Genomic DNA, 11,076 nt, shown 5'->3' on the forward strand with positions numbered 1-11,076 from the left:
CCATACCCTCCTTATTAAGTTGAATGAGTTTCAGCTGTGGACAGTCCTGAACCATCACTGGGGTTTCCTAGAGGGGTTAGTTAGCAATATGGAGAGAGTCTAGAACTTGGAATCAGAAGAAATTAAGTTCGGTTTCAGCCTCAGACCCTTATTAGCTAAGTAACTCTGGACAAGTGACTCAACCTATCTCAGCTTCTGTTTCCTCATGTGAAAAATGGGGGATAAGAACAACAGGACCTGCTATACAGGGTTATTGTGATAATCAAATGCTTTTCAAACCTTAAAGTTCTATATAAATATTATTCATTGTTATTTCCTTAGTATTGAATAACTGTAGATTGGATTCTTCTTCTGAAAACTTCCTGTTCATATCTTTTGACCACTTATTGTTTGAGGAATGGCGTAATTATTTTATAAATTTGGTTTAGTTTTCTATATGTTCGAGAAAAGAGTACTTTATCAAAGAAATTTGCTTTAAAATTTTGTCTCCAATTTTCTGCTTTCTTTCTAATTTGGCTGCATTGGGTTTGTTTGTGCAAATGCTTTCCAGTTTCAAGTAATCAAAACTGTCCTTTTTACTATCTGTGATCCTCTTTATCTCTTATTTAGTCATAAGTTTTTCTTTATCTATTAATTTGACAGGTAAACTTTTGTATATTCCTTTAATTTGCTCATGATATCATCCTTTAGGTATGTCATGTGCCCATTGATCAACATTGATCTATGCCTAGTTTCTGCCAAACTATTTTCCAGTTTTTCCAGCAATATTTGTCAATAGTGAATTCTTGGATCTCCAGGTTTATCAAACACAAGATTACTATGATCATTTATGACTGAATACTGTGTAACATCTATTCCACTGATCCATCACTCCATTTCTTATCCAGTACCAGATTGTTTTGATGATTACCTCTTTGTAAGGTAATTTGAAATCTAGTACTGCCAGACCAAAAACTATGGAACACTTCATGTATATGTATTACATCCTTATGCAGGGGCCATGTTTATTCTTCTCTGTGTCTTTCCAAATTTAGTCTATGTGCTGCTGAAGCAAATATACATAATAAAAATTGAATATATATTTGGAAATTGAATCAATTTTAATTGTCTGAGCCCTCAAATAGGTGCCTACTTGGCTTTTTTTGTGGTGGCAAAGAACTGGAAATTGAAGGGATGCTCATCAATTGGGGAATGGCTAAACAACCTATGGCATATGATTGTGATAGAAAATTATTGTGGTATAAGAAATGATGAGCAGGATGATTTCAGAAAAACCTGGGGAGACTTCTATGAGTTAATACAAAGTGAAATGTTTAGAACCAGGAGAACATTGCACATAGCAACAGTAATATTTTTATAATGATACTTAGCTACTCTAATCAATACAATGATCCAAGAGACAATTCCAAAGGACTCAGGATAAAAAAGGCTATGTATCTACCTTCAGAGACAGAACTGATAAACTCTGACTACAAACTGAAGAATAATTTTTTTTAACTTTATTTTTCTTGCTTTTTTTGGCAATGTGACTAATATGGAAATATGTTTCGCATAGTTTGGCATGTACAATTGATATCATATCACTTACCTTCTTAATAGGTGGCAGAGAGGCCAGAGGGAGAGAATTAGGAACCCCAAATTTTAAAAAAGTTAAAAATAAATAAATGATATTTTTAACAGAAAAAAATATGTTACATTGTGCTACTGTTGTTCAGCTGTTTCAGTCATATCTGACTCTTCGTGATCCCATTAGTGGTTTTTTTGGCGAAGACATTGGAGTGGTTTGCCATTTCCTTGTCTAGCTCATTTTACAGATGAGGAAACTGAGGCAAATAAGTTGTGCTAGAGGCTGGGATATCAATATAAAAATACTCATTACACAGACTTTGCTGTTAGGATTTTAGAATCTAATATAGAGAGGGTGAAAATACATAAATTGCCATGGTATTAATGAGAATATGGTAAGTTTAAGGCAAAGACCAAGACAAAGTAATATAAAATATATGATGAAGAAGAGATCACATTCAACTGGAGGAGAGGGTTGCTATCAGTCAGAAAGGCTTCATGGAAGAAGTGTTGCAGGGACTTGACCAGGTAGAGCTGATGGGGATTCCAGTCTAGCTATGCATTATGGAGCCAAGTCAGAATTAGAATGAGATCTCTCTTTTTCTTTTTTTTTTGTGGCCTGCTTATATTCCACTAATGGGGAGGAGTCTTTTCTTTGGGGGCTCAGAATTTGTTCATATGTAATGGCTCTTCTGGATTGACCCTGTTACCTTTTATGTGAAGGTAGAGAGAGTTTACACAAAGATGACATAGTGTTAGAACCGAGATGATGGACACCATGCAGCCCAATCAGATAAAAAATGTAATTGAAAAATACTAAATAAAGTAAAGTACAATAGAACACAGATAATGTTAATATGTGGTTTTCTAAGTCAGCATGCTGCCACAAGGATCCTTATATATGATTTAGTGGCCGTGTTTCTATTTGAATTTGACATCACTGGCACAGAGGATAGACTCTCACACTTGGTCATCCCATTTCTAACACCCGCTCGGTTGGTCACCCTGGGAAAATCACTTTATCTCAGTTTCCTCATCTGTAAAATGGGAATAATAATACCACTAGTATTCACTCACAGTGTTGTTGTAAGGCTGAAATAAGACGTCTGTTGAGTGCTTTGCCAGCTTTAAATTGATATATAAATGCCAGTCATTATTATTAACCAAGATTTTATACATATAAAATCAAGTAAGTTTAGTCAGCAATAGAAGAATCTGATATGCTCCTTAACTTCAGGGTGTGTATAAATCATCATGTTAACTGGTATTTCTTCTCTCTGAGGGCCCTTGTGGTATGTGAAGTACATTTCATTAGGTTCACAGAAGCCCCATTTATTTAACAGCTTTCTGCTGGTCTAATATCCCTTGTCTAATGGCTTCAGTACTGTGATGATAAGCATCATGGAAATGCAGACAGATAGAAGAGGTAGGTCAGAAGATTGGCTCATATGGGGTAAATTATACATTAGAATTTTCCTTTCCCTACCCGCTTGGAAATTCATTTCTTCCTCTGATTCATGCCTTTTCCGGGAGTTCATTTTAAAGCTTTTCCTCATATCTCAGGGTCTGAGGATTGCCAGGCACAGAATGAATTCTGTTAAGAGGCCCATTTCTCTTCACAAGCATTTCCCTTTGTTAACAGTGGTGCTTTAAAAAGTCATTATCAACATGTAAATTGAAATTCTCAGCACCAAGAGCAAAGGTGATTAGAGCTTATAAGAGAACTTGGTAACGGCATTAAAGAATTTATTCTAAAATAATTGACTTAAATTTGCTTAGCTTTTTTACTCTCTCTAAATTCTCCTTCCCCTCCCCCTTTCCCCAATATATTGAACAAATGTGTGTTTGGCTTACACTCTTGTTTGTCAAAATGGCAAGAGACAGAAACAGACTTCTTGGGGGGTTTCAACTTTAAGGGGAAAAGACAAAAAGGAAATCCTTGTTGGATTTCCATCGGTGCCTTACCCAGGGGTTGAAGAATCCCTTAGGTTACAGGAAACATGGATCCTGGAATCTGAGGCAGGCTCTACATTTGTACGTTTGTGGACTTGTCTGATGCCATGTGGATGAAACTATTTCACATTCAGGAAACAGTAAGAGCCTCAGAGGTCACCTAGTCCAACATGCACTTGAACTGGAAACCTTGCTACAGCATGCCAGATAAGGAGTAGACCTCCAGTGGGGGGGCTCGTTCCTGAGGCTGCCCATTTTATTTTTGAGCAGTTTTAATTGTTAGGAACTTTTTACTTACTAGATTGACCTTTTTTTTAATTTTAAATTTTGACTTATTGTTTTTAGTTTTCCTTTCTGGGGCCAACCGGAATAAGTCTAATCCCTTGACCAAGTGACAGTCTTCCCCATATTTGACTCATTCCACTCCACTCTTTTCTTACAATTTCACTTCTATGTCTTCTCTTCCTCAAAGCTAAAGATCTTAGGTTCCATTAAACAATTTTCATATGACATGGATAAGAAGTCTTTCGTTATCCCTCTTCTGGTTCCTCCAGCTTATCAATGTCTTTCCTAAAACACTGCACACAGAACTTATTCTGAGATTTCAAGTATGACTGACCAGGGCAGAATGTGATAGACTATTACATTATTAGTAATGATCACTATGCTTTGTTATTTTTCTAATAAAATGTTCTTTTCAAGTGAATTCATCTTCTCTCCCTTGCATTACCCTCCTATTGTCCATTCAGATCCTGAGTATCCTTCAAAGTCCAGCTTTAAGTCCTCCCTAACCCTTCCTTATTAATTTATTTAAATTATTTATTTTATTTTTAACTTATGGAATAAAGTAAGCATTTCCATAACATAGTATAATAAAAAAGATGATTGCACATGAAAATGCAGATCTAGAATGTACAAGCTGCTATTCCTTTTAAATAAAGTTATGATGTAAATTTCTTTTTTTCCCTTTTTTTCTCCCCTCACCCCTAGAGATAGCTACCATTAGACACAAATATGTGTATGTAGATATATATGCATGTATATATATGCATATATATATATACATGCATATATATATATATATAAAATACGTAAAATCATTCTATATATACTTCTGTCAATTCTTTTTCTGGATACAGATAGCATCTTCCTTCATATATCTTTTGGAGTTAATTTGGTTCTCATCTCTTTCTCCCTTTTTGGAATTCCTACAGCACTAAATTCCAAACTATATAAATGACATATATATGAAATTTTGGGGGTGATGGTGGTGCAGATTTGACTATAGGTTTTAGGGTATGGGTCTCTAATTGTTCAAATGTGTATCCTTGGGAAAGCTACTTCTTCCTTGGCCTTCTTCCTTGGTCAAGGGATTAGACTTATTCCGGTTGGCCACTTCTAGGAAGTGAGTGGACAGGCCTAGGATTTCTAAGGTTTCTTCTAGCTCTATGAACGTTTAAATATACTTATTTTCTTCTAATTACATTTTCTCTGACTAGGTTCATATATTATAACATCTTTTGTTTTCTTCAGCACCCAGCGTAGTGCTGAGTACCTAGTATTGGCTCAATAAATGCCATATTGGTCTAGAATATCAGCTGCCCCTGTAAAGAGGAGATCTCTTTGAAAGGAATAAGTACGTGCATATGCTGAAAAGTAGCTCAGCATTCAATTTTTCTGAAAGTCAGATTTGGAGATAAAAATTAGGTTTTATTCATTATCATTATTCATTATCTTTGGCATCAGGGCAGTTCTGTCTTGGGTGAGAGGAACATACAAATAGTCTTTATTTTCTGCTTTGTTTTAAATATTTAAATGCTTTTTTTTACAAAACCTGTGAATTTTATAATTCATAGAGAGAATTTAAAAATTGGAACAGACCTCAAAGATCAACTAATCCAACTCTTATGTGAACAAGCATCCTCTCAATGACATATTTTCTGAAGTTAATCAAAAAGCTTGAAGATATTAAAAAAAATGTGGTTGCCTAGAAGAGCTCCCCTAACCCTTAGTGCCTAGTAATGCCTTCTGGATGTTTTGATCACAACTTCGAGAGGATACCTTTTCCTATTTGAACCAACATTTTCTTTTTTCTTCTCTAGGATTTAGTGACTTTCTTCATCCTAAGATACCCTTAGCTATCTTTGAGTTGAAATGTACCTAGAACAGGAAAATTACCCTTTACCACCCCACCCTTCCCTGGACTTTCTACCTTCTTGAGAGATTCTGATTAACTAGGAAATACTAGTTTTGATTCATGGTTTCTTGCCTTACCTCTTTAATTATGGACTTCTTTCACTATGAGACTTTAGTAACGGGGAATTCATTACCTCTTGAGTTGTCTGATTCAACTTTTGGTCATGAATTTTGTCTTTTTTCATATGTTTGCAAGGTAATTTCTTCTTTGCTCCTCTAAATTGTTTCTGATGTATCTTCTCTAAGTCATGTATTCATTTGGAACTTCTCTTGGTATATGGTATGAGGTATTGGTCTAAATTTAATTTCTGTACAGCTGTAATTATTTGAGACTTTTTCATTGAATCAAGTCAATATCTATCTTTCTACAACTTCTATCTAACTCATTGTTCCCAGGCCTGGAGATGTAAAATGACTTGATCCAAATGGCTTGGTCCCTTTAGGACTAATCAGAAAAAGTCTTCTTCTGCAAGACAGGTTTAGATCTTTGCTGGAGGTCCTGGCAATTTGTAGGAGATTTAATAGCAGAGCTTCTTAACTTGGACTCTGTGAATTTTTAAAATATTTTGATAACAGAATTTCATTATAATTGGTTTCTTTTGTAATATGATGTATTTTATTTAAATAGTCTAGCATGGGGTCCATTTCACAATAAAGTCAAGAATCCCTACTTTACTGAGAAAACCAGGGTAAACTAAGAATGCATTTTGATTTCAGCTAGAGTAATGTCTGTTTTATGAACTTGACCAAAAGGATTTAAACAATGCGACACCTGCCTAGGCAAGTAGTGACCACTGCTTGAGGCTGCTGGGCAGAATTCCTTATTTATAACAACCGCCTGCAAAACGTATATGACCAAAAGGCAGCTTAAATAGGAGTTGTCCTAGTCATCTCATTGATACCTTCAACTGGAATGATATGAGAAGGTTATTACTCAGGCAACCATTTCTCAGGGACTTCTCCAGAGTTTCTCCCTTATGAACTCTTCCATTTAATCTTTATCACCTTGAATGAAAGTTCTGCTTGCTTCAATGGGGTGGCTCTCCATGCTGCTCCAGTGAATTAAACCCAAGACCTCTGGTGGGCAATATTATCAGTCCCAGAGCAAAATGTCTGATGATCTAGTTACTTGAGGGATGAGATTATTTTATTCCCTATTGCATGACACATAGGTGCTTAATGAGCATTTGCTGACTGATCAATCAGTCAATAGACATTTTTAAGCATCTACTCTATGCAAGGTACTGTGCTAAGTAAGTGTTGGGGATTCAAGAAGAGACAAAATACAGACCCTGCCCTCAAGGAGCTCATAATTTAATAGTAGTAGCTATATGTCTCCCACCATTTTTTTCTTCAGGCTGCCATCCTCATTTCTTTCATTCTCTCCTTATATGACATGATTTTGGGTCATGGAACCATGCTATTCACCCTCTCCTGGGCCTGCTCTAATTTGTCATTGTCTTTACCAAACCATTGACCTCTAAGCTGGACGCAGTCCTCCAGATGTCTGATAGTGAAACAGAAGTCTGTGAAAGAACTTAAGTTGGAATCCTGGCTTACTATGCCTACCTTGGGCAAATTGCTTTAGATTTCCTTAACTGTAAAATGAGGGTTTGGGCCTAGATGGACTTTGAGACCAACCCAGGCAAAAAGAAAGAGAGTCCCTGCCCTCAAGGTGCTTAAAATCCAAGAATGATAATGCATAAAAGGAACTGTGAAGGGTAGAAGTGGGGGAAGGTATCACAGAAGGGGCATGTTGTTAAAGTCCAGGAAATGATAAGCACATCAGGGAAGGAAATGAAGGACACTTGGGCCACTCCCCAATATGGAGGTCCCAGAAGAACTCACCAATGGGAGAAGGGAACGCCTTGGTGGAGGGGTATTCCAGGAGGAGGAAGAAGAGGAGGCCCTAATGTTGAAGGAAGTTCCAAGTCGAGATGAGAACAGAAGCATGGCCATGAAGCATGAAGAGCCAAAGTTAGAAGCTGAGCAGGGAAGGGAAGTTCCTTTCTTGCTCTAAAGCTGTGATTCTGTGACCTGGGAAGACTGTACTATGACCACCACTTCCTTTGTTCTGGACACCACATTTCTATTTGTGCAAAGCTAAGATAAATTTAGCTTTTTTTTTTTTTGACTCATGTCACACTATTGATTCATTTTGAGCATACAGTGCACTGATAGTCCTGTATTAGTAAACTTTTATTTTATATTATATTTTTAAGCAAAAGCTGTCTATTTACACATCAAAGATCTGTCTTTTGCATGTCCCCTAGGAAGTCCTTTCTAGTCAGCTGGATTTTAGTCTTTATTCAGTTCAGCAATAATCAACAAAGAACTCATGAAAGAAAAAAGGAGGGGTAGAATGCTGACTGTAGATAGAACAAAGAAATAAGTGAAGGTTGGGCAGCCAGGTGGTGCAGTGGAGAGCTTACCTGACCTAGAGTCAGGAAGACCCATCTTTGTGAGTTCAAATACAGCCTCAGACACTTGCTAGCTATGTGACCCTGACCATATCACTTAATACCGTTTGCCTTAGTTTTCTTATCTATAAAATGAGCTGGAGAAGGAAATGCCAAACTACTCCAGTATCTTTGCCGAGAAAACCCCACGTGGGGTCATGAAGAGTTGGATTTGATCTAAAAAATGACTCAGCAGCAAAAAGTAAAAGTTGCCTATACTCTTCCCTCCTTTTCATATCCATTTCAGGACACCCTAAGCTTCTAGTACTCAAAAGCCACCTCATAGACCTTCCCCTCTGAAAGAAGGGAAAGGAAGGGGAACAAGGACTTAATTAAGTACCTACTATGTGCCAGTTACTAAGCACTTTACAAAGATGATTCTTACAACTCTAGAACTGCTCTATAAAAGAAAAGTGGCTTCTGTAAAATGAGTATGATAATAGCATCAACCTCCCAGAGTTTATAGCTTAAAATGAGATATTTGTAAAACATCTTGCAAATCTTAAAGCGTTATATAAATGTTAGATCTTACAGTTTAATTCTTGTGGCTTCTACTGCTAGCTCACTTTATTTCATCCTTTAAGATTTGCAAAGTGCTTTATGATATACATTTCTCATTTATTTATATTTTATTATTATATTAATGTTATATTATTTATAATATCCATTATTGCATTTCAACCCCACAACAATCCTATAAAGTAGTTGCTATTGATAGCCTCATTTTATAGGTGGAGAAAAAAGGCTTGCAGAGGTTGTGATTTCCCTAAAGGAGTAAACCAGTAAGTGTTTGAGGCAGTACTTGAACCCAGGTCTTTTTTAGCATTAAGTCCAGTGTTGAATCCATTTCCCCATGCCATCTCTCATGAGGGAGCCTAATCCTACCTATATGTTCAAGTTACAAACTTTTCCAGATCAGGGACTCAGATCAGGAATGGGAATGCCTACTTATCTCATAACTCTCAGCTAGTTGCAATTAAGTCTAATGGAGCTAGGTGTACTTGGAGTTTCAGGTATTTGGACAGGGAAGAACACAAAGCCAGGAGGGACAGTTAATATTGTAAGAGTCAAGATTCAAAATGATCCTGATTAAAATTATCGATCAAATTTAATAAGATAAAATTTTATATAGATAAATGAGATAAGTAAGTTTCTTATAAGGCTTTGAAGGTCACAAAGCATTTTGATCTTATTTAAGCCTCACTACGAGCTTGGAAGGTAGGTGCGATTATCGGACTTTATAGACAAAAAATCTGTAGAGCACAGTAATGAAGTGACTTCTTTTACAAGTTAAAGAGGAATTTCTGCTCATGTAGGCAGCTAGCACAATGGATAGAGTACTGGACCTAGTATCAGGACACTTATTAAATGTGAGCCACTTAACCTGACTTCTTTAACTTCTTTATCTGTGAAATGGGGCTAATAATAACACCTACCTTTTAGGGTTGTTATGAAGATAAAATGAGATAGAATTTATAAAGTACTTTGGAAACCCTAAAATATCATAAATGCTAGATATTATTATTTTTAAAGATGAATCTATATGAATTCTGAGGTCCTTTCTATTTCCAAGACTGTGATTCTGTCTCTGTCCAGTTTTGTCTGTCATCTTACTCATTTGCCTGGGCCATAACTCATATCATTCCCTTCCCTAGGTAATTGAGTATGTTAAACTAGAACCAGTCAGTTCCATTTTCCACAACACTCTGAAGTGTCAGACACAAAATAAGGAGCTAACCTTCCCTCATGAGTGGCCTCATTAGCCAAGGCACCCATCAGGGAAGACAGGATGCTTGACATCCTTTAAAGTCTATTTCTCTAGGGCAATGTTCCATACCATAGTTATTGCACTAATCACTTCCTAATCCTTTTCTCCCATAGGTGAAAAAGGTGTCTTCTAGTATTTGGACCGGTTAGTAGGATCTAACCTTCCCCCACTCCCAAATACTGGAAGCCTAAATTGGAAAAAAAAAAAATCCCCTGCCCTCTATTCTCCACTGAATAGCTCCCCCTCTCACCAGCAGATGTGTTGCTAAATTAAGATACAGCTCATATCTGGGGAGGTGTCAGGCTTAAAAACTGGGTTTACCGTACAAAGAAGAGTCTGTTTTCTAGTAGGTTTTCAGGGCTAAGGGTTAGGATCGGTGAATCATCGCTGAATCTTAAAAGGACTGTCTCTTTTTTTGGTATTTATTTGGATGCTAGTTTCTAACTTGAGAGAAGAAAGATTGAGATTTATGTCCTAGGCATGTCCTGTGGTGATGGGGAAAAATAATAAGGGAAGACCTTTTGTGTCATTGGGAACTTTCTGCATCCTCTTTAAATACATAACCAATCACATCCACCTGCTGTTGCTACAGGTTCTGCTGATGAATTTGTGCAGTCTGTGGGGTCTTGACCGAAACCATTTCAAGGAATACGATGCAATGGGAACAACTGTATGATTCTCATATAGTGCTTGAGAGTTTATAAGGCACTTTCATTTTCCTCACAACACCTCTGTAAAGTTGGTCATGCAAACATTATTATAGCCATCTTATAGTTGAGGAAACTGAAGTTCACAGAGGGCAAGAATTAGTACTAGCATTTAACTCCAATTCTCTGCTAATTACAATTCAAGTATTATTTCATTTATACCATTGAAGGTTGGGAGACCCCCTTCCGCTTGCCAAAGATGGTTTGGTATAGTAACGAGAGAGCTGGCTTTGAACCCAGGAAAGCTTGAATTCAAGTCCTGCCATTGATGCATACTCCCTATGGGACTCCAGACAAGTCACTTAACTTTTCAGTGCTCTAGGCAACTCTGAAAAGCTATAAATTGCATTGGTAAAGAGAATTCATTCCTCTGAGAGTTCTAGAGTATCACAGGTCCAGTCTGTACCCCTTCTTCTAGCCCTCACCA

General features: G+C 36.9%; 1 non-coding gene across 1 annotated transcript; it reads right to left on the minus strand.

Annotated features, from left to right (window-relative positions):
• Positions 1-950: 950 nt before the first annotated feature.
• Positions 951-1,054, minus strand: LOC140502966 (U6 spliceosomal RNA). Its single transcript, XR_011966683.1, has one exon. It is a non-coding gene; the product is annotated as a U6 spliceosomal RNA (small nuclear RNA).
• Between the last annotated feature and the right edge of the window lie 10,022 nt (positions 1,055-11,076).

Source organism: Notamacropus eugenii, chromosome 4, assembly GCF_028372415.1.
Source record: "Notamacropus eugenii isolate mMacEug1 chromosome 4, mMacEug1.pri_v2, whole genome shotgun sequence".
Taxonomy (NCBI): Eukaryota; Metazoa; Chordata; class Mammalia; order Diprotodontia; family Macropodidae; genus Notamacropus; species Notamacropus eugenii.